This window comes from Pholis gunnellus, assembly GCF_910591455.1.
Source record: "Pholis gunnellus genome assembly, chromosome: 3".
NCBI classification, from domain to species: domain Eukaryota; kingdom Metazoa; phylum Chordata; class Actinopteri; order Perciformes; family Pholidae; genus Pholis; species Pholis gunnellus.
The window spans coordinates 3,736,654-3,763,620 of record NC_136529.1 but is presented as its reverse complement, the minus strand read 5'-3'; the positions used below and the strand labels follow the sequence as shown (position 1 = coordinate 3,763,620).

The 26,967-nt window shown below is 42.7% G+C and overlaps 1 protein-coding gene across 1 annotated transcript in view; it reads right to left on the bottom strand.

Annotated features, from left to right (window-relative positions):
* Window positions 1-26,967, bottom strand: part of LOC306715799 (copine-9-like) — a gene marked incomplete at both ends in the record, with an annotated part of 132,238 nt that overhangs the window by 57,256 nt on the left and 48,015 nt on the right.

Sequence of the window (26,967 nt, the reverse complement as noted above, 5' to 3'; positions counted from 1 at the left end):
TTCCATCACGTTTCCAGGGAAACAGATTTTCTCAAATCAAGCACTGCAAGCATGGAACTCATACCAGCATCATTAGTCATTAAAAGGTAATCTGTGACTTTAAAAAGGACATTTTCTCTGCTGAGATGCTGCCAGAACCCAGATGGGAAGGTTTTTAAAACGCTGTTTTCTTCCACAGTAGTTGGACGAGGAACACCATTTTGTAGGAGACATGGTTGCCTAGTGAACACTAAATCACACATCTGCATGTTGCATGAGTTTTAAAGCACACAGTTTCATCTTTTGGTACTGCTCCCTTGCTCTAAGTTATTTCAGCAACCCGTTTATCCGTTTATTGCAATCAAATCACAGCAAAATCTGAATATTTGGGGTTCATTGAGCTGTTGGAAAACAGCCGACGTGTGGCTCGCTAGACACGGTGAATACAGCTTGATGAAATCCACCGATCGCCTCCGGATGATGCAGACAAGGCTCAGTTGATAACTGATTCCATGGAGATAATCCTCTCTGGCGTGTCTAGCCACAAATGATCCCACGAGTAAACTCCCACGATTGACGAAACAATTCGCTTTGCATTCGGTGTGAACGCAGCATAAGTCAGACTTTTTAAAGTTCTAAACGTGGAGTCTTTAACCAGTGTCACAGGAATCAGAATTATATGAATATGTTCTCATGTGAACTGTACTATAAGAGTACGCAGATATTCCTGTTCACATCCGATTATATATGTTTGGTCTGGGACAGTGTTTCACAGTTATCTTAAATAATGTGGGCGGAAAATCATATTTGCACAGTAAAAAAAAGTACTGTTGCTCATCAATCATTTGAATCATCTTCTCTTCATATCAAACTTGGCTAAACCTACAAGAGGGTCCGTACACATGTCCTGAAGTGCACGATGAGCGCAGAAATGTTCTTTTTGAGTGCCCAAATGTGAAATACATGGTTGCATGGGCTTTGTACGAACACATCATTTACACACCTAGACCCTGGTGTCTTTGTGCAGTGCAAACTTTATACATGCAGTTTGTTTTACATTACAGAGGAAGCACTGGGGATCTAGCATGAGCAGTGACAACCGCCATCACTGAACAAACAAAGAAACCAACAGCACCGACAACTACATTGACAGAAAAAACAAGAAACTTATGTTGAGTAACTGCAGCACACAGGGTCACGCTTATCACCACTTTATTCACCCCATTGTCTAAATTGTACTGGCAATAGCTGCTCTGTTGTGTAGGTGTAGCCAGTCAAAAGAAAGAGAAAAGGGATTAAAGTGGGTTATAGCATACTTCCCTTCTTCTTTCTTCCACTCCAATTAAAGTGTGCACTTGACACAGTCATCTCTACCTCCCTGTCTCTTTTGTGCCATTGCTCTCCCTGATACTAATTAGGTAATGAGCACCCACCTGCTACAAAACTAAAAAGAAAAGCCTGTTCATGCAGCTGAGTGAAAATAGAGCCGAGCTCTTGAGCAATGTTTCGGAAAATTTGTTTCTGTGGACTCTCCAAAGGACGGCTTTATGCTCTATGCTTATAGAACTAGGGTTACAAGATTGTAACTTTAGTTTTTGAAAACATAATTTAAGACAAAGCGTGTCAGGCAGAGAAGAGAGGAGAAAACTATTATTAAAAACTATTTGGAAAATCTTCCAATGAAGATGTGGGTAAGAGAGACAGAATAGCAAATAGCGAGAATAGCTGAAGTTGTGCGCTCTTCTCCAGCATCCCCCCAGAGACAGCCATGGAGGATAAAACAGGTCCATTGGCCTTTGTTTTATGCATGTTTGTGTTTCTTGTTTAGCGCTCACACTCCTGTGAAATGTGACAAGACATTTCACACAGCATGAGAGGAGAGCTTTTTAATTGGCAGTGAGGGGGCATTGTGGGTAATTTCTTTACACTGGTGTACTTAAGTGGATTATTGAGGGGTTTTGAAGCATAAAGCAAAAGGAAGTTAACAGGAGGACAAAATATTTGCTGTTGTTTTTCTTTCTGGAAGCTTTCCAGTTTCGTGCTGGTTTGGCCTACATACAAACACTGAGAAGAAAACACACAAACACCGGAAAAAAAACATTTAAAAGCAACCAGGTCAGAGTCAGACACTTAGAAAATTCCAAAAACTCACTGACACTTACCGTCTGTATCCCTTGCAGTTATAGTAAAAACAGATACTGGCACTCCCCTAGTCAATGCTAGCTTCCCCACAGACTTTGATGGCACAATGGTCTGTTTTGCTTTTTGCAATCAAAAGAAAAATAATTTGAAATAATTTGAACAGCATGACACATTTGGAGGTTAGATTTTGAGTCTGTATTTTATCAGCCAGTGGCACACACTACAATCCATGGCAGTGCAGCATTCACGCTATTGTCTTATATAATATGTATGGTGCAGTGGTGGGTCTTCAGGGCCAGCAAAGCCTTCTCTGCTGGCCTAAACAGAATCACAAAGTTATAGCTATTTTATAATTCAATAATTTTTCCTAAATACACTACATGTATTCTTATTTTCTTATTGCACAGCTACTGTCTTCCTCAGTTGCTCTGCTTCCAGTGAAGCTTGTTTTAAGTAGAGCTTTTATCCAATCAGATTTCACCTCTGTGTCTCTAGGTAAGAAGAGAGGCCCGAGGCCCTCTAGGAACACTTTGCAGTTTAAGTGGATGGGGACGATATTGTTGATTGTCATAGTCTTCAACCAATCAGATTTTTAGTTTGACATGTTGGGTGTATTCTTTGACATGTCAGAGCTGTCTAGGTGGCCTACAAGTACGTCAGCATTAACGTGCGCCGTGATTGGTCAGTGGGCTAGCGTCACTGTTGTGAAGCTGAATGCTAGCTAGCAGAACTTAGTAGTAGTAGTAAGAGTTCAAGTTTAAATATATGTAAGAAGTTATGACATTGACATGACATTTATAGCGCTTTGCTTGGTGTAGCTTTGTTTTTTTTAACACTCAATGGCTGAAGGAGGAGAAACGGATTTGGGAGTTACTGGCAACGCCTTTCTGAAGAACGATATTTCCAGAAAAGCTGGACATCGTAAGAAAGGGTCGGCCAACCCCACAGCTAGCAGCCCTGACCCAGCCAGGAAAAGGATTTGTACGAACGGTATTCCTGGCTGACAGCGTCGGAGAAGCGTTGCACATTTTATGGCTAAGAATGCGTTTCATTTGCAACTGAGCATCTTGGTGTTTGGAGCTATGCTAGATTTGCTAACCAAGGCAGCAACACGACACCATAGCACGACAGGACACTTACAAGCTACGGTGCTTTTGAAAACTTTTGCTGAGACCCGAATGGCTCTACAACTCAACGAACACGTTCAGAGGAGGACCTCTGGCTGGAACTGAACCGCACCGATGTTCTGTACTACCGTGTCATTAAACTCTTTGTAATCAAAGAAAGGAGGATGGACTTTGTCTTTAAGTGAAGAGCAGCTTTGGTAAGTTAACTGCTTTGTCTTTACATCTGCAGTAGCGTTACTACTGTGGTAATTCGTGACATTTTTTATGATATGGTTAATATTGTTCCCTCTGATGTGAATAATATTTGAATGGCTCGTGCTCTTCAGTGTGCGGTGGAAGACGTGTTTCCGCACGGCAGTGTTGCTGGATTGATTTGTTCGTTTGTTGTCATATAAATATATGTTTGTTTTTGTCATTGTGTTAATTACATTGATTTTAACTATATGCATTGTCCGTTAATGACGAAGCATCTTGGTGTTTGGTATCTGTTTTATTTTACAAAGCAAGAATTATGGTCTGGAGAAATGAGGATTGTGTGGCGATTGCTTTAGCCCTGTTTGAATCAGTAGGGAACAGCTAAACGCTGCGGGGAGAGTTTTCAGCATGTGTGCTGCTGTTGTTTTCCTGCTAAGCTAGTTTAGCATAGTGTGCCTCCCAGAACAAACGTGCCTCAGCAGAGTACAATGTTTTTCTTCTGTGGTGGCAGCACGTTGTCTGTTACGTTGGGTGGGTTGCCAGGTTGAGCTTAGCCACACCGAAAACATTATATTTCCCACAATTTAAGCTTCTGCATTTTCCAAATGCACTAGTATTATTCAAACGTATTGTTCGGTTTGTTTAATACGAATATGTGTATTGTTACACCCCTAGAAACAAATAATAACCGTAGCTGTGGCGTCATAATGAGGTTATTAGGAGGTGGTTCAACTGTAGTAGGACAGCACGGAAGGCCCAGGTATAAAATGCATGGCCCGCCACTGATATGGTGTCATCTCAGATCCAAAGTGAGCAGTCTGGACAGGGCACTGGTTGAGACAGCATCCTATCTAGGTTAGACCCAAAGCCCAGCGAGCAGCTATTGGGTTGCTTTCAATAATAAATGGGAAGTAGGATTGAGGTTGAGTGTGTAGGAGAGGCTGTGAAATACAGAGTAACGCGTTCATCGGTAAGTGGTGCAATCCCTGCTATTCTTATTACCCTCATTACACTCAAGGAAATTGCTAATGGCGATGGCTGCAGGCATCAAGACTGAGTTGGAGAAAAGAGGAGCGAGGAGGTGCAATTAATGTCCTGATGTGAGCAGCTGGTGTCATTTGAGAGAATTTGAACTTGCATCAGTTTTAGCTTACTGCATATTTACCTCGGCTTTTTTAAGATAGAGTAAATCAAGAGAGGCAAGAACACGGCCGGCATGGCTTGTGATTGTGATATCATATTGCAGTTGTGTTCTCACGATTAATAAATAATCGATGGACTGTATAGTGTACATGCTAACTGGAGGGTTATGAGGTTCTGGCCTGGAGCTGTCAGCTGAATGCGAGAAAACAGAAATAAATCTCCAGAGACACTCTGACCTCCTTTTGCTGCTCCTGTGAAGTATGTGGGGGGGGGGGGGGGGGGGGGGGAGTGACAGGGGGAGACACAGCACAAGAATCCCCACTGTTAACCCAGTATGGATCCTAGTCTAACAGCCGTCATATACTGTATGTGAAGTGGTTTAAAGACACAGCAGCATAGTCTGAGCTGGATCATTGAAATGTTCTCTATTTAGATTGCTCTGCTTTATATATTCAAATAAAATATTCAATGACATATTATATATATATATATATATTCAAAGTATTACAAATTCTAAATAATTAAGTATTTATAAACATTTCATCGCTATTTTGATGATTACTCGTGTGTCACGTGTCTAACAAATCAAAAAGAGAAGATTCGGCTCAGTTATATTATGTTCGCAGACATCATAAGATAGAACCTCCATGTAGCAATCTGTCAAATAGCTGCGGTGTTTCAGAACTGGATTGATTGACATCAAAAGCAGGCTCACTCATTTATTGCAATTGATTTTAAATGAGCTATCAGCAACATTTTTGCTAAAATGTAGTTTTCTGATCATCATGTATGAGTATTGTGTAAAGTTTGTGTCTGGCAACATCTCAGTTGCTCATGTATGAGCTGCCTCACAGCTGATTCAGCTTTTCAATCCCAGCCTGGCATTCCGTCCTGTTGGTGTTGTTCTTCCCTCCTATGTCTCCACTTTTCAGTGAATGTACTGGATGTCAAGTAAGCTGAGATTTCTTTGTTGCACACAGGATGGATGACTTCATGCCATAACTGCCCTGGAAATGGATTAAACACTCTTCATACAAATGTGTTGATAGCTGACACATTTCTTTGTTATTACCAAGCAGACACATACTTTGCTATGCCTCGGACACCCAAGAGGAGCTGCTCAACAGTAACCGATCATCGGAAGAGAGTGACAAGATTGCTGTTCCGCTTGGAGATGAACTGCTGACCTGCGCAACTGACAAGCTGTTGTAGATGTATTGGGTTTGAAACCTTGAGTACCCTATCCAACGGCAGCCTGTCATGTTCATGTCCAAGCTCATGTCCAAGCTCCAGGCTATGTCATAAGTAAACCATGTATGCGCGGCCAAAGTGGAAGCATGTAATTGGAGAAGAAGTAAGGAAGCTCATCCTGCACCTCAGAGCATTTCATGTCTCATCAGATTCTCAAGACTTTTTAATTATTTGTTGCCAGAACAACTGCAACAGAACATGTCACAATCTAAACTCCTATTCAAAACATCTTAACAGAGACCATTCCAAAATGATAGCAAATGAACACCTTGACTATGTTCCTGAACACTTTTTAATATATTGAATGACAATGGGAATGAACCAATTCCAGTAGAAGCCACAGCAGATCTCAGACCTGAAGATGTTGCAGCGGATTCACAAACTCTTAATGATTGTGCTGCCTTATTTGTAGAATAATGCAGAATAATATCTCCACCTGTAGTCACAAACAGACTAGGTGTGTATATAAAGCTGTTGATTATAGACCAACATGACATGTTTCAGACACTCTACCAATGCAGGCCGCTCATCTCCGAGCACCATTCCATGATTCACTATGATAGAATGATTGTACTGTTTGGACCGCTTTTCAAGTTCTGACGCATGAGGGCTGAAAGTAAATACTGTCCTTTGAAACGTCAAGCTCACATAGTCCATAACTTTAACAACAGATCTGAAACAAAATCGTACGGCCGGAAACTTAAGAAGCCATGTGAGAGAGAAATATCAGTCCCAAATGTTGCTCCTGTCGTTGCAGGAACCAGTGCATTTTATACCTGGGCCTTCAGTGCTGTCCTGCAGCTGAAACACCACCTAATAATCTCATTATGACACGCAAGCTACGGTTATTTGTTTCTAGGTTAATAATGAGGTTAATAATGCCTGCAAGACTGTTCCATCATACTATGAATAAACCAATGACCTCTTGAGTGAAGTGTATCTACCCAAAGGTGATGTGTTGATGTAAATTGAAATGAAGTTTCTCACATAAAGCCTCTGTGCTGTGAATAATGGTATTGTGGGAGCTATGTATGAGGCTAGTAAATCATACTTTACTTACGCTGATAAAAGGCAGGCACATATCAAGCCGGGTTGGAAACAGAATTTGGCTGCACATCATGCAGAAGCTAAGGAGTCTTTTAGAGCTTGCGTTCTGGCAGGTAGGCCCATATAAGGGCCTGTTCTGGACTGCAAAAAGCTCACTAATGCTATATACGTATATATAGATGCAGTTTGTTAGGTTTGCAAACACAAAGAAGTTATGAAAGCGACTCTATGGCTGAAAAGCTACTTTGTAACAACCTCACTGACATTTAGAAGGAGGTGAGAGCTCTGAACAGGGACACTACATTGCTTTTGTGCACTACAGAGTAGAGGTGTGGGGAAAAATCGATTCTTAGATGCATCACCATTCTCTCATAAATGATTATTACTCGATGCAGAAAACTCAATAATCGGAAATTTTAAACTCAATTCTCAACGTTATGATGGCCTGTAACACTTCTGTGACGCCGGGCTGTCCGTTCCTTACCGCTGCCCCTGAACACAACAGACATATACATGTGCGTCTTGTTAACGTTCTAAGCTAGGCAAAATACTAGCAGAGTTCTGGTGAGGGCGGCTGAGCTTCAGCAGGTGAATATGGATGCAATCCGACCGGCACTCGCTGGTTTAATAGCTAACGTATGGAAGCATTTTGCTTGTTCTTCCGCCAAACTCAGACAGGGCGAAGCAAATCACGAAATAGATTCACACTTTTTTTGCCAACAATTTGAGCCCCTTCACAGTAACTGAGAACCAGGTACAACACTTTGGAACCGAGATACAACATTAATCTCAATGTTTTTACGGACACAGCGCTACTCTACAACCAAACCAAAGCTAAAGTCACGGAGTCACCGAGGAACGCGGGGATGGTCGTAACACGTGGACCCGCGCACTTTATCACTGTATGTATTGTTTTAGCACATGTTCCAGAAAGCATTATTTCTGTATTAGAGCAGAATGCTCATTGCCTATAACAGGATGATTTGGAAGAATAGAAGTCTATATTATTTATTTGTGAATAAGGGCACCTTGTTACTGTCACATGACTGAGAACATGCTGACGTTTGTGTTTTTACTACCAGGATGCTGCTACAGGCCACATTTTATTTTGTCTTGCAATGCTTGGAAATGTAACCCTCCATTTAACACACCTCTTCTATTTGTTACTAATATTGAATTAATAAAAGATAATGGAAGTAAATTAATCCGTTTTTTTTAAATTATGAATCATCACAAATATGCAGTGTTACAAAAATAGCAAATAGTCGCAGTGAGAAAAAATAAACCATGTATAGAAAAATGTTGATGCATCAAGATGAATCGATAATCGTTTTATAATCGCATTGTAGCCCTCTGAATCGGAATTGAATCATGAGAGATGCCTACAGATTCCCACCCCTACTACAGAGGGAGTTTTACCTTGCATGGTAGCCCCTGTCATCAGAGTATGAATGGGTGTGAATGGGTGAATGATGACATACAGTGTTAAAGCTTTGAGTGGTCGGAAGACTAGAGAAGAGATATACAAGTACAGTCCATTAGCCATTTACCATTTTAAGTATTGCAGGATGAATAGACACTTGCAGTTCTATGAGTTTCTTTTCTCTTCAAACAACATTCAAGTTGAGTAGCAGACCACACTGTATTTCACACTCCCTCTGCTTGAGAGATGTGAGATGCACATCACTCTAGCATCAGACCTTATTTAGTGGCATCTGGTGAATTGCAGCTCGGCTCGTTTACATATGTAATATCTAAAAGTCTTTTTTTAAATGTAGCAATAGTTAATTTGCAGCAGGTTTAATAAATAGCCCTAGCTAACCCTAACCCCATCTCTCACAGTGTCCTGCGAGCTGGATTCCACAGCCCGTCCTCCCAGACAGACAGCCGTATAGGTCGTCTCTAGTGGCCTTAGTGATTATGACGGGAGCAAAGGAGGAAGTCAAGAGTCGACAAAGTCCACATAGAGGGGAGGTCTGGGCGAATGGTCAAACAATGTAGAACTTACAGACCAACTATGATGCCTTCGGGTACATAAAAACATGGACATCTCTCTCTAGAGCCAGTGTTTGGTCTGTCCGTTCAGGGCTCCTGCAGAAACATGGCGGTGCAACGACCTGCTCCCTATGTAGATATGAAGGGCTCATTCTAAGCTAACAGAAACACGATGATTCTTTCAGGTGACTTTACACTCATTAAGAAGTAGTCTTGAGCTGGATCTTTAACTGATGTCACGTACATAGCGTGACAAACACAGGGCTTTCTCCCAGGACACAGCTGTTTGTGTTCCATGTAAAACCAAATAAGTTATCTGACTAACCCTTAACTTTAACCGTACTCCTAAGTTATGTAACAAACATTATTATTTGAAACCCAAAACATGATCTTTTTCAATTCACAACGTTAAACCTGCCATTACAACCGCGACTGTTTCGCAACATGCCCCTGCCGCTGGTACTCTCCAGCGGTCATACAAGTCATTTCGGGAGTCTTTGGCAAATGAATCTTCTGTCGTTTAGGTATGAGGACGTGTTTGGGATCACAGGCACAAACATGAAGATTACATGACTTTAAGAAACCCACTGTTGTTGATGAGTTGGACTTGTTGCTGCACTCAGTACACTGTAAAGAGGGACTGGAGAGATGTGATTAGCCGTCCTCACATCACTGCTAACGGCTCTCTTTCATATTTGCCCTGAATCATAATGGCCACCTGTGTGGGATCATAAGCTATTTCTAGTCAGCATATGGTCTTAGTCACAAACAAAAAATGATGTTTTGCCCCTTACACCAGCCGTCGGCGAGGAATACATCGGAGATAAAGACAGAAAGAAGACATAAAGCCGCGCACGGCGTCTGTGTGATCAGAGAAAACAGCTCACATTCAAAGGCTTTCCACTTAGCAAGGCACCGTTTGTCCCGGTGTAGGTATAGAGAGAGAGAGAGCCTGAGAGGAAAAGAAAGATTACTTTACTTGGCAAAGTAGACTCTGGAAGGCCTTCCAGCTCTCTCCCTTGTCTCTCTAAAAGTGATTTGCATTCCCTTTTCTGAAACTACCTCCGCAAATAGTCTTCCTTCGTTACGAGCACACACACAAAGGGAATGTCATGGCACCCACTTAACCACCCACGCTGTCTGGAGGCGTAGTCATAACGGCGTTGTGGCGGCCTGGCAAACATGCCACGAGGCCCGAGGCCAGATTACAGTATGACTGACAGGAGGGAAAAACTGAATGTTCAGGTTTGATGAATGGGAACAAGCTGAGAGACTGGCATGGTGAGAACGCCACGCAGTAGAAGTGAGCCACCATCCATCGTATGTTAAGGTAGACGGTCCTTAACAGATAAGTCTGCTGATGTTTTATATTTTCACATGAAAAGACCCAAACAGTGATAGGTGCATCAAAGCCTGACATAGAACTTTATCGTTGTCCAAAAATATTAAAAACACATCAGTGAGCCACACTGTTGGGTTGACATGATCCTTATCGTTTATTTCGCCCCGATCCCACATACATACGCCGTCCTGCTGCTGCAACAAACACTCACTACAAAACCAAATGTGGATTAATCCACCTCTGAAAATACTGCCCAACAAATGCACATTTGGCATTTGCCAAATTACAGGACCTGTTTAGAGAAAAGAAATCTTCAATTGGACCCAATGAGCCACATAAAGAGTAGGGAATTTAGAAAATATTTTAGAGGCAGATTAACACATTGACGGTTTTTATCTTTCCTCGGGATATGTTGACAACAATAGAAATATAGAATAACATCAGACATATCCTTTAATGAGTAATCAGTAATGCGTGGACGGGGTAAACTCAAACCTCATAAAAATCAGCACATAGAAATAAACAAGGTTAAAGTCCCATCGGGAGAGGATGAACATTACAAGGGGAGCTGGGGAATAAGATATTCACGGTGCTCCTCTGTAACTTAACTCAACATTCCGGTCGGACGTAGCGATGATACAAGGGAACATTCAGCCTTAGTGCCACCCAGCCAGTCAGTGAGTGAGCCTTAATAAAATATGCTGATCACCTGCAGGGTAAATGCCGCTATAAATAGCCAGAGCCGGCAAAAAGCCTCCCCACGAAAACCCTCAAGAAGCCCTCGAGATCTCTGCCGTCGCCGAAACCAGCCGGATCAGGGCCCGCCGGTGGAAATGAATCCGTTTTCTTTGCCAGCTTCTGCTCACAGCACGGGTGTGAAGGAAACGGTGGGTGGCACGCTATAGCATCTCCAGCTAATTATCTATTTGGACAAAGATCAAACACCCCACTGTAGAAATTATGATCAGTGTCTGAGCATTGGATGTGCCAAAAGGTCTGCTTATAGAGAGGAGAAAGGTCGTGAGGAAAAAGGCATGAACAGAATCCCTAAGAGGTGTGAAATATACAACACAATCTACTACAAATGTTCTCTAGAGATTATAAGGTGCACGCTGTTTGTCTGGACGAATCAGGCCCGGCTTAAGTGGTGTGTGTCAATACATATCCATTATCTAAATGCAATGAATTGACCTTAAACATCCTTGAAAAAAACACTGAGCTACATGTTTCAATTAAATGTGAGTTTATTTCATCTAACTACTGCCACACTACTTTCATAATTTCCTGTTTTTACTGAATTAAGTATTCATAGACTGTCATAAGAGACAACTTTTAAAGTAAAGTAAAATCAAAATAGATGTTGACGGTGTTTTATCACATATGTTTTGCACTGGTTGTCACTTGTACGCCCTTATCTGGCCCAGGTGGCAACCTCCGTTTCTGCCGAGTGAAGCCAATGCGGAAGTGTCTTGAACTTGCATTCTCTCTACTGACCAGCAGGGGGCGACTCCACTGGTTGCAAAAAGAAATCAGATTGTATAGAAGTCTATGAGAAAATGACTACTTCTCTCTTGATTTATTACCTCAGTAAACATTGTAAACATGAGTTTATGGTCTCAATCTCTAGTTTCAAGTCTTCTTCAATACAGCATGATGTTCATTTAGTAAATGATGGTCCATTTAGAGTCAAATAGACCATAAAGCAGGGTATGCTTTAGGGCGGGGCAACATTGTGATTGACAGGTCGCTGCCACTACCAGAGATGTATACAGTGTCTCTACGTCATTCCTCCACAGTCCAAATATGGTCACTTCCGTTCGTCGGCTGCAAAAAGTCAAGATGGCGACAGACATAATCCAAGATGGTGACGGCAAAATCGCCAAACTCAAGACTTCAAAACGGCAGTCCACAAACCAATGGGTGACGTCACAATAACTACGTCCACTTTTTGTATACGGTCTATGATTTGGCCCAACAAAGACAAAAACAAAGTTTTGTAGGTATTCTTAATGGTATTTTAGAGCAATACGATAAAGAGTACTCTTCCTGCACTCAAGGGCGTATAATCATTTTGCATCCATTTAAACTCTTTAATCTAGTCACTACCATCGGGATGCATATGCTCCATCGCGGGTTCTCTCCTTCACCAGCAGCACTGCTGGGTTCGGATCTCGGCTCTGGCAGCGAGCCTCTTTTTTAAAGTAACCAACCGTACCAGCGTACGTTGTCAAAATGAGTGCCCGCTATGCTAAACGTGTACAGGTTGGCAGGTCTGTAGTAAATACCGTGAATTTCAAATCTGGCAAGGGGGGCTCCTGTAGATGCCAATCAATATCATTGACAAGTCCCTCCCTAACTTACTGTTTTTACAGACAACTCGTAACTATGGCGAATTAAATAGCACTCTCTGTTTCACAGGAACTTTAAACTGTAGACAGGACACCTAGAACTGTCAACAAAACAATTTATTACGAATGTTTAACAAACCATGCAGGTTTAAAAATTGTACGGTTTGTAAGTGAAACCTCTTCTCACCTCCGCAGTTTGCATCCACTTTTCTCTGTTGCTTCCTGTGCTTCATTATTTATGTGCAAAGACATCATTCAAAATTAAGTTTTGTCCTAAATGGTGCACACTGCAGTTGGGTGTCTGAGGGACACACTTTATTGTGCTGTATTGCACTTAGTCTGTCCTCAGAAGTTTAAGTAATCTAGAGCTATTTCAGCTCAGATTTGTTACAGAGACCAGAGAGCAAGAAATGAACGTTTCATCCAAATTGATATATCCAAGGTTTCCTAATTGCAGAGCATGATTTAATTAAGAGGGCTAAAGCCAGCGGTCAGTGATGAGATTTAGAAAATGCTCAGAGGGAGGGAGATGTGAATGAGGGGGAGCCACAACATATTTCATCTAAATCTTAATCTTATCAGGGCTAAGAGGCGATCAAGATGTGGAACGTAATTGCAGAACTTAAGAGGCAGAGAGTCTCTACGTTGCCGCTCTGCACGTCTCTGAGGCTGAGAGCGGAGGGAGCGAGGACAACGCAGCTAAGAAAAAAATACCAGTCGGCAACGAACATCCCAGACATTTTGAGTCAGACTATTGTACCCAGCAGTGATTTAACTGTCTGTCACAGTCAGTCAGTGTAATAACTTTCTGGAAGGTTCCGGTCCGGCTCTGCATTGTTTCATTTTTAACCACAATCTACATAAAAGGGCTGAATGCAACCAAAATTACATTTATTGAGCCGATCAGCTTCCGTCTAAACTAAAAGATGAGAATGGAAATGAAAAAGACTCCATTAAAAAACAAAAAAGACTCTGTTAGAACAAAGCACTGTTGACAACATCAGGCTTGTGTTTTGGCAGGAGGGGGGGCAATTGGGTGGTGGTGATGGGGTATGCTGTCACCTTCCTCCTCCGCTGATTTAGCCCCAGCTCGTACATCTCAATAAAGCTCCTCGACAGCTTGTTCCTGCTGTAAATTGATGTTTGCTGGATATAATATATTTTGGGAACGTGACTCTATCCTCTGGACTGGAGGAGATGTAATCACGCATATATGAAATAAATAGATAGGCCGGGGCGTAGCAAGTTATGGTGGCACAGTGACCTATTGATGGGCCGGGAGTTATGGAAACAGATAGAGCAATAACATGTCCATAGGAAGGTATTTCACATCATTTTACTGGAAACTACAAAAGCAAATATAGACTCAGTGAGTGTGCTGCTACAGACCCTCTATTCTCCATGCTCTAATTTACTTTCTATGGAATGTTCGGTGAATCGCTTCTCAAGGCATTGTGGGATAGCTGGGATCCAACAAGGGGAGGCTGAAAGGCAGTGGCGGGCCGTGGATTTTATACCTGGGCCTTCAGTGCTGTTCTACACTTCTAATAACCTCATTATGACGTCACAGCTACGGGTTATTATTTGTTTCGTGTAAAAGCCGCATATTCACATAACACTGCAACATTTGACAAATGAAATAAAATGTTACATGAAGCTCAACACCTAGCATACAAAACACGAAATGCAGAGTGCAGATACATGAATACGAGCATGACGGGACGCTGCGTCATTAACGGACAATACAGTCCAAATCGCATATATTCATATGACAACAAAGCAACAAATCAATCCAGCAGACCTGCAGCGGATCCACGCATTCCACCACAGGAGCACGAGCCATTCAAATATTATTCATAAAAACGCCACGATAGACAAATGAACAGTAGTAACTATAGAGGTAAACAAACAAACTTCACTTACCAAATGCTGTCTATCCTCCTTTCTTTGTTGACAAAGAGTTTAATCCCAGTACATCAGTTCCAGTAAGAAGTCCTTCTCCATTCATCGACGCCAGTGATGACAGTCGAGCCTCCCCAGTTGTATTTTGCCGGTCGTCGTCGGTCTTCCGCCGCCGGTCGTCGTCGGTCTTCCGCCGCCGTTCGGTCGTCATCTTCCGCCGCCGTTCAGTGGTCGTCTTCGACTGCCGTTCGGTCGTCGTCTTCGGCCGTGGACCGGCGAAGGGCGGGCCGCGGTTGTGGAGCTGTTTCCCTGCGAACGTGGTCGTTGAGTTGTAGATCCACTTGAGTCTCTCCAAAAGTACCGACGCTCAGTTAAAATGAAACACATTCCCAGCCATAACATGTGCAACGCTTCTCCGACGCTGCATACAAATCCTTTTCCTGGCTGGTCAGGGCTGCTAGCTGTGGGGTCATTTCTTACTGTCCAGTTTGTTCAGAAATGTCCTTCTTGAGAAAAGCGTTCCCAGTAACTCCGCCACTAAATCCGTTTCTCCTCCTTCTTCCACCATTTGATGTTAAAAAAAAACAACATAATTTGCCATCATTTCTTCCATATCGTTCCACTTGACTGCTACAACCTGAGTTCTGCTAGCAAGCATACGTTTCACTTTAGTCACGTGCTCGCCCACTGACCAATCACAGCACACTATGCACCTTGTGGCAGAGCTGCACCTGGACTCTGAGCTGCAGTAATGCTGACGTAGCTGTAGGCCTGCAAACCGCTCTGGCGCGTCTCAGAATGTCAAACTAAAGATCTGATTGGTTGAACACTATGTCAATCAACAATATTGTCCCCATTCACTTAACCTACACATGGAGGCACTTGTGAGTCGGCAGGCCTGGGGCCTCTCTTCTTACCTAGAGACACAGAGGTGAAATCTGATTGGATAAAAGCTCTACTTAAAACAAGCTGCACTGCAGCAGAGCAAGCAGAGCAAGCAGAGCAACTGAGGAACACAGTAGCTGTGCAATGAGATAATAAGGCTGGAAGCTTCACCGGGATTTTACAAAAATATACAGACCAAAACTAGGGCCTCGTGGTGGTTTGCCTACGCCACCCAATCAAGTTAGAGTTTACATCAAATGTCATCACTTAATCACACATAATTAGCATATGCATGTTTGAGTCATAGCTGAAAAACGTGTTTGGTGAGGTCACGATGAACTTGATTTTTGACCACCAAAATATAATCAGTTCATCTTTTAGTTCTAGAGGATGTTTGTGGCAAATTTGAAGAAATACCTCCGGGGCACTCTTGAGACATCGCTTTCACAAGAATGTGATGGGCGTGAGGTCACAGTGAGCTTGACCTTTGACCACCAAAATCTAATCAGTTCATCCTCGAGTCCAGGTTGATGTTTGTGCCAAATTGGAAGAAAATATCTCGAGGCCTTCCTGAGCTATCACAAATGGATGGAAAACTCTGTCACGGCTGTCCCTGGCACGGAAGCATAAAAAAGGGATTTAGTGGACGTCAAGACTATTATTGTAGGCTCTGGGATTTTGTATGCCCTTGCCTCCAAGATGACAGATACAGACAAAAAAGCATCCAAATAAAATCCCAACGTGATGTCACAGAAATACTTGAAATGAGCGCCGACCTCTTAACACCGCCACCATGGAAACAAATTAACTTTAGGTTTCGGCTAAAAAAACTACTCGGTTAGGTAGGAAACAAAACTCAATGGCTTGGGTTAAAAGAAGTAACTTTGTTACATAACTTCAACGTAATTGAAAAAACTCAACGTTGATCTTTGGTTTCATATAAACATCGGTCTCCAGGGTTTTAACCCACCCATACATTCCTACCTACCACTACATGTGTTTTGATCGCTTGAATGTAAACATATGTCATTTTGGGGCGTTTGCTGATGGGGACTGATGCTGTCGTTTTTTCTTGGGAGTCACACAGAAAAGCTGGTGCAAGTAGTGTTCTAGTGTAGGAGTATCTGTTGGTTGGGTTCTGGGAAAAATGGATTGGGGGAATATGTGTGTCCTAGGGGTTTATTAGGGACCACTCTAATAAACCCCTCATTTCTGCCATAGGGCCTCCTTGCAGGTTAATCAGGGCCTGAATGTTAAGCTCTATGTTTAGATTAGGGGTGTAACAATATGTGTATTGGTATTGGACCGTTCTGTACAGGAAGTTCGGTATGCGCCATCCATTGGGTATCCTTGTGACCCAAACAGCGGTTTATGTCTACTACTCCCACACAGAAATTCTGGAGCCCAAGTTTTGTAAGCACACCATTGCTATTTATTTAAACAATATTGAAGTGCCTTAACTGTTAAAGTAACAATCATGGCCAATGAGCAACTGTTGAATGTTAATCATTTTCAAAACAAATGAACAAAAAAAGTTTTTCTCCATTTTCCTTGTTTTCCTATTGTACCGGACAAATACGGAACCCTGACCCAAAAACCAAGGTATATACCCAACCGGGAATTCTGTGTGCCGTGACACCCCTAGTTTAGATCAGTCTGTGATTACATAGCAGCAGGAAAATATAGCACACTGACGAGCTACAGACTGTGGTAGAGAGGGGAGAAACCTGGAAACAGACTTCACTGTCACCCTGAAACCATTTCCCACACAACCTGCTCCCAGGAGGGCTTAATAATTCAAAGCTCATCTTCCCATGTACGTATGTGTGATGTTGCTCCATCACAAGCTACAGCTCTGGCTGAGGATTTACCACATACTCCCGACACCGAGTCTCCCACACAAGAGCTCAAGTCTCCTTTCCATGGCAACCTCCTCAGAATAAGTCAGAATGGCACAAGGACACACAGACGACAGTCACATCAAAACACAAACTTCCTGCTCTGTCGAAACTCATCTAACATATCAAAGGCAAAACGGGCGCTTTGATGTGACTTTTAGATTGCAATCAGAAGCTTTCCGAGGGAAGGGAATCGTCAGGTTGGTGTCTGATGAGCTGATGTTAAATACGGGGTGGGTCAAAAACAGCGGTGCCATGGAGAGAAGTGACACATTAATGCAAGGTTTCTGTTAACAGGCAGGAGTGGTAGGGACTGATCAAAGAGCTGAGCTCATGCCAGTTTGCTGTATCAGTGGCACGCTGGATGGGAAAAACATCAAGCATCCATCTACATATGGCTCTTTAATATTTAATTTGATGGACTGCCAATAGAAAGCGATTTAAATCGGAGAGGCCAAGTGTGTGTGCCAGCTGATATGTGGGCAGCTCATTAATAGTAATTTTGTCAAACCTCGGATGACTATACTATTGGAAGTGGTTTTGCTGAGATTAATGGCACAACTGTGTCAGAAACTGCATTTGAATAGCAAAGTGGAATCAATTGAAGGGTGCCGTGTGTCAACCGATATCGGCAGAGCCAGACCCCACAGCTCAGGAGGGCAGAGAGCAAAAATCAATCAACTACGGCTCAGAGGGACTAAAAAGTCCTCCCGTCACCCTCCCCTCCACCATTCACTCCTTCACATCTGAGGGCAGATGACTCGCTGCAGCCAGTGGTGGGCCGTCAGGCCCAGCTAAGCCTTCTCTGCTGGCCTAAACAGAATCACAAAGTTATAGCTATTTTATAATTTATTATTTTTTCACAAATACACTACATGTATTATTATATAATAATTATTATAATTTTTTTTTTCCCAGTAGCTTATTTTCTCATTGCACAGCTCCTGTCTTCCTCTGTTGCGCTGCTTCCAGCACAGCTTGTTTTAAGGAGAGCTTTTATCCAATCAGATTCAGCCGCTATGTCTCTATGTAAGAGAGGCCCGATGCCTGCTAGAGAGACTTTGCAGTTTAAGTGAATGGGGACGATATTGTTGATTGTCATAGTCTTCAACCAATCAGATCTTTAGTTTGACATGTTGGGCGTATTCTTTGACGTGCCACTGCTACCCAGGTAGCTTGCTAAGTGCGTCTGCATTAACGCCGTGATTGGTCAGTGGGCCAGCGTGACTTTTGTCAAACAGAAAGTTAGCTAGCAGATCTCAGTGTTTAGTAAGAGTTCAGGTTGAAACATGTGAAAGAGAAGTTATGAAATCTTTGGCGTTTTTTTTTTTTTACCTAGCTTTGTTTTTTAAACACTCAATGGCTGAAGGAGGAGAAACGGATTTGGGAGTTACGGACTTTGTTAGAAAGGAGGATGGACTTTGTCTTTAAGTGAAGGCAGCTTTGGTAAGTGAACTGCTTTTGTTTTTTTACATCTGCAGTAACGTTACTACTGTGTTCATTTGTCTATCGTGTCGTTTTTATGAATAATATGAATGGCTCGTGCTCTAGCGCTGCAGTGTTGCTGGATTGATTTGTTGCTTTGTTGTCATATAAATATATGTGACTGCTTCTTGTGAGTTTGTTCTTCTCATTGTGTTAATTACATTGATTTGGACTTTATGCATTGTCCGTTAATTACGAAGCCTCCCGTCATGCTTCGTATTGGTTATTGTCCAGACAATTGAATCTGTTCGGGCTGTTGTTTTCTTTTACAAAGCAAGCATGATGGTCTGGAGAAATGGGGATTGTGTGGCGATTGCTTTAGCCCTGTCTGAATCAGTAGGGAACAGTTAAACGCTGCGGGGAGAGTTCGTAGATTGTATGTCGCTGTTGTTTCCACGTTAAGCTAGTTTAGCTTAGCCTCCCTGAACACATGTGCGGGGCCTCAGCTGTTTTTTTGTTATTGTTCCGGGTTCAGAGGTCACACAGCCCGTTGTCTCCTACATGAGCGCAGTCCACCGAAAACATTACAGTATATTTCCCACAATTTAAGCTTCGGCATTTTCCAAATGCACTAGTATCATTCAAACGTATTGTTCGGTTCGTAAGCTCTCGTACCGAACGGTTTAATACGAATACGTGTATTGTTACACCCCTAGAAACAAATAAGCGTAGCTGTGGCGTCATAATGATCTTATTAGGACAGCACAGAAGGCCCAGGTATAAAATGCACGGCCCGCCACTGGCTGCAGCGTTGACACGAACCACAGGGACAGGCTTGGATCTCTCCTCACCATATTCAGACCAATGTGACGTGTGAGACAGTAGAGGGGGAGTTGTTGGAGAGCAGCGAAGCCCCAGTTGCGTGTGGTGACATTAAAAAGAGAGAAGGAGGAAACAAAATCAGTTACGGAGCAAAAAAGACTTCTCCTTGTATGTATATAGGTCAGCGGCAGGAAGAGAAAATCTCAGGCAATAATTTGTGTATTTAATCTGAGCCGACCCTGTGAAGGTCCCAGTTTGGGAGATGCCTGACAAAGAGTCACTTTATGCTAAACACTGAATTAATTAAACAGGGAAGGACAAGCAACCCGAGTATTTCACTGGCCCATAGTATCAGGAGTGCCCTTCTTCTGTGTTCACAGTCACCTGCTTTGCTGGCAGACCCGATGACGCTGGTTGCTATGGATACCATTCAATCATTGCAGGTCATGGCTCTCTGAGACATCTATTGATGTCGGCGGGCGGTACAGTAAAAATAGCAACAGTGAAATTAAACTTTCTATAGGGCTTCTTACCAAAGATTTTCTTTTTTTCTTTTGAATGTGAAACGAATGTTCATTTGTACATGAATCAAAATCCTACAGAAAATATTCCAGCTGAAAATGGGTTTTACACATACCATCTCAGTACACTTCAAAAACCTCATCAAAGGCCAGAAAAACCTATTTTCTCAATCCACTTCCTGCAGTAAGCTTTGGGGTATTTTACATCTTTCAGCTAGAGCTCGATCAGTTTTTCATTTCACATTAAAATGAGTTTGTCATTTTCTTGCTGGATTCTGCAGTACTTCAATCAAATCTGATAATGGTTGTACTGGGGTGGTTTGGTGAGGTGATCTGGTCACCATCAAATGAAACCACACACCTGATGAAGCAAATTGGCAGAGTTTCTGAATGTTCAAGTCTTTATAAATAATAGTTAAGGATATTTCTTTGCTAAACTATTTAAATAAAAAACAACTGAAGTTGTCTTAAGCTTTCAGTGTCTTCAGAGGGAGCTGTGTGAGGTCTGATAGAGGTCTGATAGAGGTCTGATAGAGGTCTTCAAGGAGGAAGTTGGGTCTGAAGACGACAAATTTGAAAATAAAAGAAATCTGGAGGTGTGGAGTTAGAAAGAAGTGATCTTACCAGACCTCTGTAGGCTACATTAGCCGCTACTAGCATAACACACACGAATATCCGACCTAACTATTGGCAGTCGAGTTGCATTGTGGGTAACGTGTGCAGCAGGTTTTGACCATGAAGACAGATGCATGGAATAGAAAAAAGTCAAGGAGTGATATACGGTAGGACTGCAATGCTACATCTTGAAAGCCATCAGGGGCTTTCATTTTCTCATCATTTCTATTATTGTATATTATCGGAAATATTATCTGAGCAGTCAGCCTCCCAAGGATCTTGTTTACTGAAAATTGCGCTGATTGCCGTTCTTATGCAGCAGTTAACAATTTATGGATTCAATATGACATCAAATCTAGATCAGTCTAAACTGGTTTGTTGGAATTTCACAATAAACCTCACTTATCCAGTATCTCACCATGATCTGCACACTCAGTGCAGAGTGATTCCACATCACGCGCTTCAACAAACGCTCCTCCGTACTTCAACAGTTTCTGCTCTGTTCAGCCGATGTATTACAAAACAAAGGAGGGCCTCGGAGTGTCTCACAATTCAAGTCATTTCGTAAGTAACTGGTGTTCATCAACAACCAAGTCAACCCAATGCAGATATATTATGGTCTGTTTGGAAATCGTAAATACCCTGCTTACTAAACCTTTAACAAGCATATTTCCAGTGAGTCTCGGCCAAGTGTCAAGTGCCACAGCAGCCTCACTGCTTTGTGCAGAACTAGACTGTGGAGTACATCACCAAAGCGCAGGAGGCGGTTCAGTTTAGGTCAGCAGGTGGGTGATTGCTGTTACCGACCCACATTTCAGCCTGCGAGCGCTTCAGCTGCCTAAACACTAGAGTGTGAGTCGTGACTTGGTGCTCGAGGTGGGTTTCCCTTCGTAATCCTGTCCTCCCCGCGCTAAATGTCACGGGGCTCTCTTCCTCTCCACGCCCAGCGTCTGAAAATAGATCCTCGCCATGCTCCTGATGTCATCTTGAGCACAGGAGAATACAGGCGTGGAAGAGACGGCTCACCCAGCCGGATTTTTCAGCAGTGCGGAGCGCAGTGTACACTCAATGCTCTCAGTTGCCTCGGAAACCCGTCTGCCATTAAAAGAGGATCAATAGACTTTTATAACTTCCGCAGGCATTCTGATGTCACTGAGAGCTTGTGTAAATACGAATCAAAGTCAAGGTCCTCATCTGTGCATGTGAAGATCTTATTATAATCCACAATCTTTCAGTCGGATGAGAAGATGAACATCAATTCAATCTCTGTCAAAAATATATCTGAAGAGTTTTCTTCATGTGACTTGATAATAGTGTTTACATCTGACAACCCGAGGACAGGACTTTTGAGATCCAGTGGTAAAATGTCTGTTCAATAGGATGAGTCCATTTTTGGTCATTTTTTCTGTCAATCTGAAAATCTATTGGCACGACTTTTAGTGATTATTTCAACCATACTAACAAAGTCGAATGTGCCCCTCCACACTTTCATAATGACCTGAAAATATTTCTACACATATCAATAGGTGGGGTCTGCGCGGTCTCCCACGCTCGGTGTGGGAGGAGGATCCCCCTCGTGGGACCTCTCCCCAGGACACTAGCCCTCGCACATTTCCTCCATGGCTGCTCCGTGGCTGCTCCGCGACATGCTCGAGGTCAGCTTGGGAAAGGTCCAGGGTGAAGGGGGATTGCTACTCCCGCCGTGTGAGCTTTACAGCACCCCTCGCCCGGACTTTGCCGCTTCCCTGGGGCCGTGGACTTCGCGCTCGCTGTGCCCTCTCTCCTAACGGGGAGTAATGGAACCCCGGCTCCTGGCGCGACTCTCAACCACGGGTGGACTGCCCTCAGTGCGTCAGGGGTCAACACACGAACCCTGTCTCGTTTACCATGCTATGTGAGCGCAACCTTTTTTTTGCAGGGTCATCACCATTCATATTTATACAATGATTGATTCTTCACAGATCTATCCTCTTAAAAGTACTAATACATCACATATTCTATTTCTTCATGTGTTTGAATATCCAAGGTCTTTAACTCATCAGATATGGATCTTCGTCGTGTGTTTAATAAATGTAACTTCAAGAAAAATGCTTCACTGGGTTGAAACTTCCCCATTAATTAGTAAGTAAAGCAGGAAAAGGTGACACAGTCCAGTGCAACTTATGCCTTCCAACTGTGGAAAAACGTGGTTCAAATGTGCATGAAGCTAATTATGTTGCAGCTGGACGCTGGGACGTGATTCCACTTGTGATTTTATTCCTGTACAAAACAAACCATCATATATTCCCACTTCTAAGTCTGCCTACCTTTTTGTAAGTTATGCTCATGCTATGGCAACAACAACGATAGAGGAACTTCTTCTCCAGCTTCTACTCACTCACAGGCACGACCTGGTGATGTGCAGCACATCCCCAAACATCATACTGCCTAAAAAAAACTTAACGCAAACTAAACAAGTTGCTTCAGTAATCGTAATACTTGGACTATACTGACCATGGTTTTTAACAGGTAATTTACTGATTCAGAATAGGTTTTTCAAGTTACCCTCCCAACCCTGGTGAACGTCTAATAGTGAGGCAGATGGGTTTTACATTGGAGTTTGTTGAAAGCCTGGTAAGTCTCATTGAGACACTAAAGAGCACCTCGGTGTGTCGGTATCAGATGCTAAGGACCACTGACCAAGCGGCGGTATTTTGGTTCGATGTGAACACTGTAGCTGCTTTAATGTATCTGTCAGGTTTACCATGTGAGTCAAACTTCCGTCCAGGTCGGAGTCTCCTGTAATCAATATCCTCCTGCCTCTTAGTCACGCAACCCACGCCCCTCCGAGAGCTTCACTTGATGGGACCCAGCCAGCTATCCTCCCCCCACACGTACACAACAAAGTTGCTAGAACCCAGCACTGGCATCCAAGGGCATCAGAGCCTCTCCCTCCCATTCACAAGCTGTCTGAAGTAGGAGATGCTCCTGCAGGTTCCGACAAATATAAATGACAGCGTGGGAGTAGCAACACCGATTGGTTTGACAAACAAACAAGGGTCTCGGACTGGGAATATGATTTATAGGTGGCCCATCATTAAGTGTGTGTGTTTGGTGACTCTGAAAAGGAGTTTCCTTTCACTGTGGGCGTTGTTTATGTTTTCATTTTAGCGGTGGGTTTTTACCAATCAATTATTTTAATATGGAGTGTGACATGGGATATATACTTCCACTTTGGTCTCCAATAAATCAAAAACATGAGACAAAAGAGAATCTCTCATCAGTTTAAAGCAAGAGTTCCACCTGGCATAAGGGGTGGCATTAGATTAGAGGTTGGTTTTGGGATATTGTGGGTGTGTTGGGGGTGTCTACCTGTTCCTCAGAAACAAAAGCAGCATGCTTCTAACACGCACACATGCAGGCTGCTCAGCAGACACAATGACCGTCTAATTATAGAGCAGAACATGTGGAAGCCCTCCAGGCTCTAAAAGAAACACATAATCAAGAGGCTTGGTGAAATAGCAGCTTGGTCTCGTGTCACGTTGTCAGCCTCGGGCAAACGCACCGCTCGCTGCTCCGCTTTCTCCTCGGGGGGGAAGGGAAGCTGTCGCTCTGTCAGACCTGCTGTCAGCAGCCGAGGTGATGATGACCGATCGATCAGAAGCAGACAGGTGACACACAGCAGACAGGTGACAGGTGACATACTGGATCCCATGTTTTACAGTAGTAGGTATTGTAGCAGCACACAATGCCATGAGTGTCAAGCTCGTCGTTGGTATCGTATGAAACTAGATGACCTAAGGAATACCAACCATGTCATGCTAGCTTGTCGGGAAGGGGATGCTTTCAATGCTTCAAAGTTTGACGAGGGGAAAAACTGGCATGGCCATATTCACAGGGGTCCCTTGACCTCTCACCTCAAAATATGTGAATAAAAATGGGTTCTGTGGTACCGAGTCTCCCCGTTACAGACACGCCCACTTTATGATAATCACATGCAGCCTGGGGCAACTTGGGTCCCTAAACATTCTTGGACTTGCTTAAATTGAGTTTGGTGGATGATGTCAGTCCTCATAGAAAGCCTTTAAACATAAAGGGTATATCCCAAGTCTCTTAATTCTCATTTCCTCGCTCCTCGATTGAACCGGAAGTTGTTCTGTGCCGCCATATTGACGGCCGTCCCAAAGCTCTTATTTAGCTCGGAGGAGTCGAGGAGTGAGGAGGGATCTCCGAGGAGCCATGAGCGAGGAACCACGAGAACAGACTTCCAGGAAGTGTTTTAACGGCCGACACACCCCCTCATTGTTCATCAGTCATGTGATTGCATCGGACTGATGAGATTCTTTTCAACATGTAAACAGTGAAGACAGATCGCAGATTAAACTCTAGTTTTATATTTGATTTGTTTTCTGATTCACATTCTGGTCTAAATAAATGTTCATTGTAGTCTGAACAACAGAAGGAGCACAAACAACTTTTTTCATTTATTAGAAAGATTTGTCTTTTCATGATCTGATAACTTTTATTATGGAAACAATTAAAGTCAGAGAGATCTTTTTACATCATTCATCATCATTTCATTCAGTCATAATTAGAGTTTAACCTGAAACATGGAGCCTAATACATTTATTCCAGTAGTCAAGAGAAACCATCATCATATTTTGGGTTAATTAATAATCTGAATTTCAAAACGTACAGACGCAAATCATTCATAAATAGGACGAACGCATTCCGTCGGCAGAACAGTTTGTTAAAGAGGTAACAGGCTACAGAGAGACAACACCTCTACAGTGATGATTACTGTGTGTCTTTATGAGTTATCAGTATTATTAGTTACTATTATTAAGTACAGTGATGATGTGAACAGACACAAACTTATCACAAGTCTCTCCAGCTGTTAAAGCCGACTGACAGCTGATCCAGCTGTGATCAGCTGTTATCAGCTGATCCTCCATCATCAGAAACAGACATCGCTTCATGTGACGCTTTAGAGGAAAGGACGTCTCATGTCTCTTAAAACATATTTCCTTGTTTCCTCTCTCCTCGCATGGTTTCCTCCATGCATCCCTGGTGGGAGGGACTAAGACGCAAGGGACTGGGGAACAATTAACAAAAATAAAGATGCTAAGTGGTTAAAGTCCCAGTGAAAGGGAAGTTAAAGCATCTTTAGCTTCTGTGCTGTGACGTATGTCACAGTGAGTACAGGGATTCAAAGCAACTCCAAATTTGATTCGACCATTCAATAGTGGGCGGACGTAGAGTTTAGCACACAACTCCCTCACCTGTTGTGAGATCCAGTGTGTGTTCATGTGCATCCAAGTAGTTGAACGGAACATTTCTTTTATCAGATATGTGTCCTGTGTTAGGTCTGGAAACCACAGTGTGTTTGAACTGGACAGATCTTTGGCACCCGACTCGCCGGACAGACAGGAGACGTGTAGTAAATGTACAGTATGGGGCTGGGTTCTCTGTACCACTTTCATATCAACCAATCGTGGCTCACTATCTGAAAGAGCTTTAAATAAACATTTTAAAAGATTGTGCATTTATTTGAAATATCTAAACGTTTTGAAATACCTATTTAACAGCAATTTGTCCTCTATTCAAGCGACGGCTTGAAAAGTGTGTCTGCACTATTACAGCGTCATGTTCCATTTAAGGCTATTGTCTTGTCTTTAATACCACAATCCAAATCATATGCATAACTAGGGCTGTATCGAATAATGTTGACATTCACATTATTATTAATAACTTACGGAAACATTGCGTGCAATAGTCCACCTCTTCCCGTATATCACTCTCTTTCAAACACACGGCGAGCGACGCTCATCTCTTTATATTTCTCTTTTAATGTATTGAAAAAAATGATGATTCAAAATTCACAAAATGTCGTTCAGCCTTTAAAAAAGTTAATTTTCGCTGCGATCAAAAGTTGTATCTCCGGCTTGCACCGGCGAGGAACACATCTGTTTAAATGGACATTCTAGCAGCAATCTAACAGCACCATGAATTACATTTATATCACCACAATAATGAAATGATATGGTCCCCATTTTGTGTGACAAGAAACATTCATAGTTTCACTCGAAAAACCTCAATCAAAGTTTTAAACCAAAATAATGACATTCAAAAGGTCTACAAACCTATCCATAACGTCAACTACTCGTATGGAGCACAGAGCAAAGCTCTGGTGAGCAGGCACATGAAGAACAGAGATGTGAGGAATCAGATCCATCAAAGAGAGACAAATGATCTACAATGATTAACGGACCTCAGCAGGTCGACACGCCGCTCCACCAGAAACATCTCAAAATGATTCTTTAGATTATTTCTACGTCTTAGTTCTGGTAG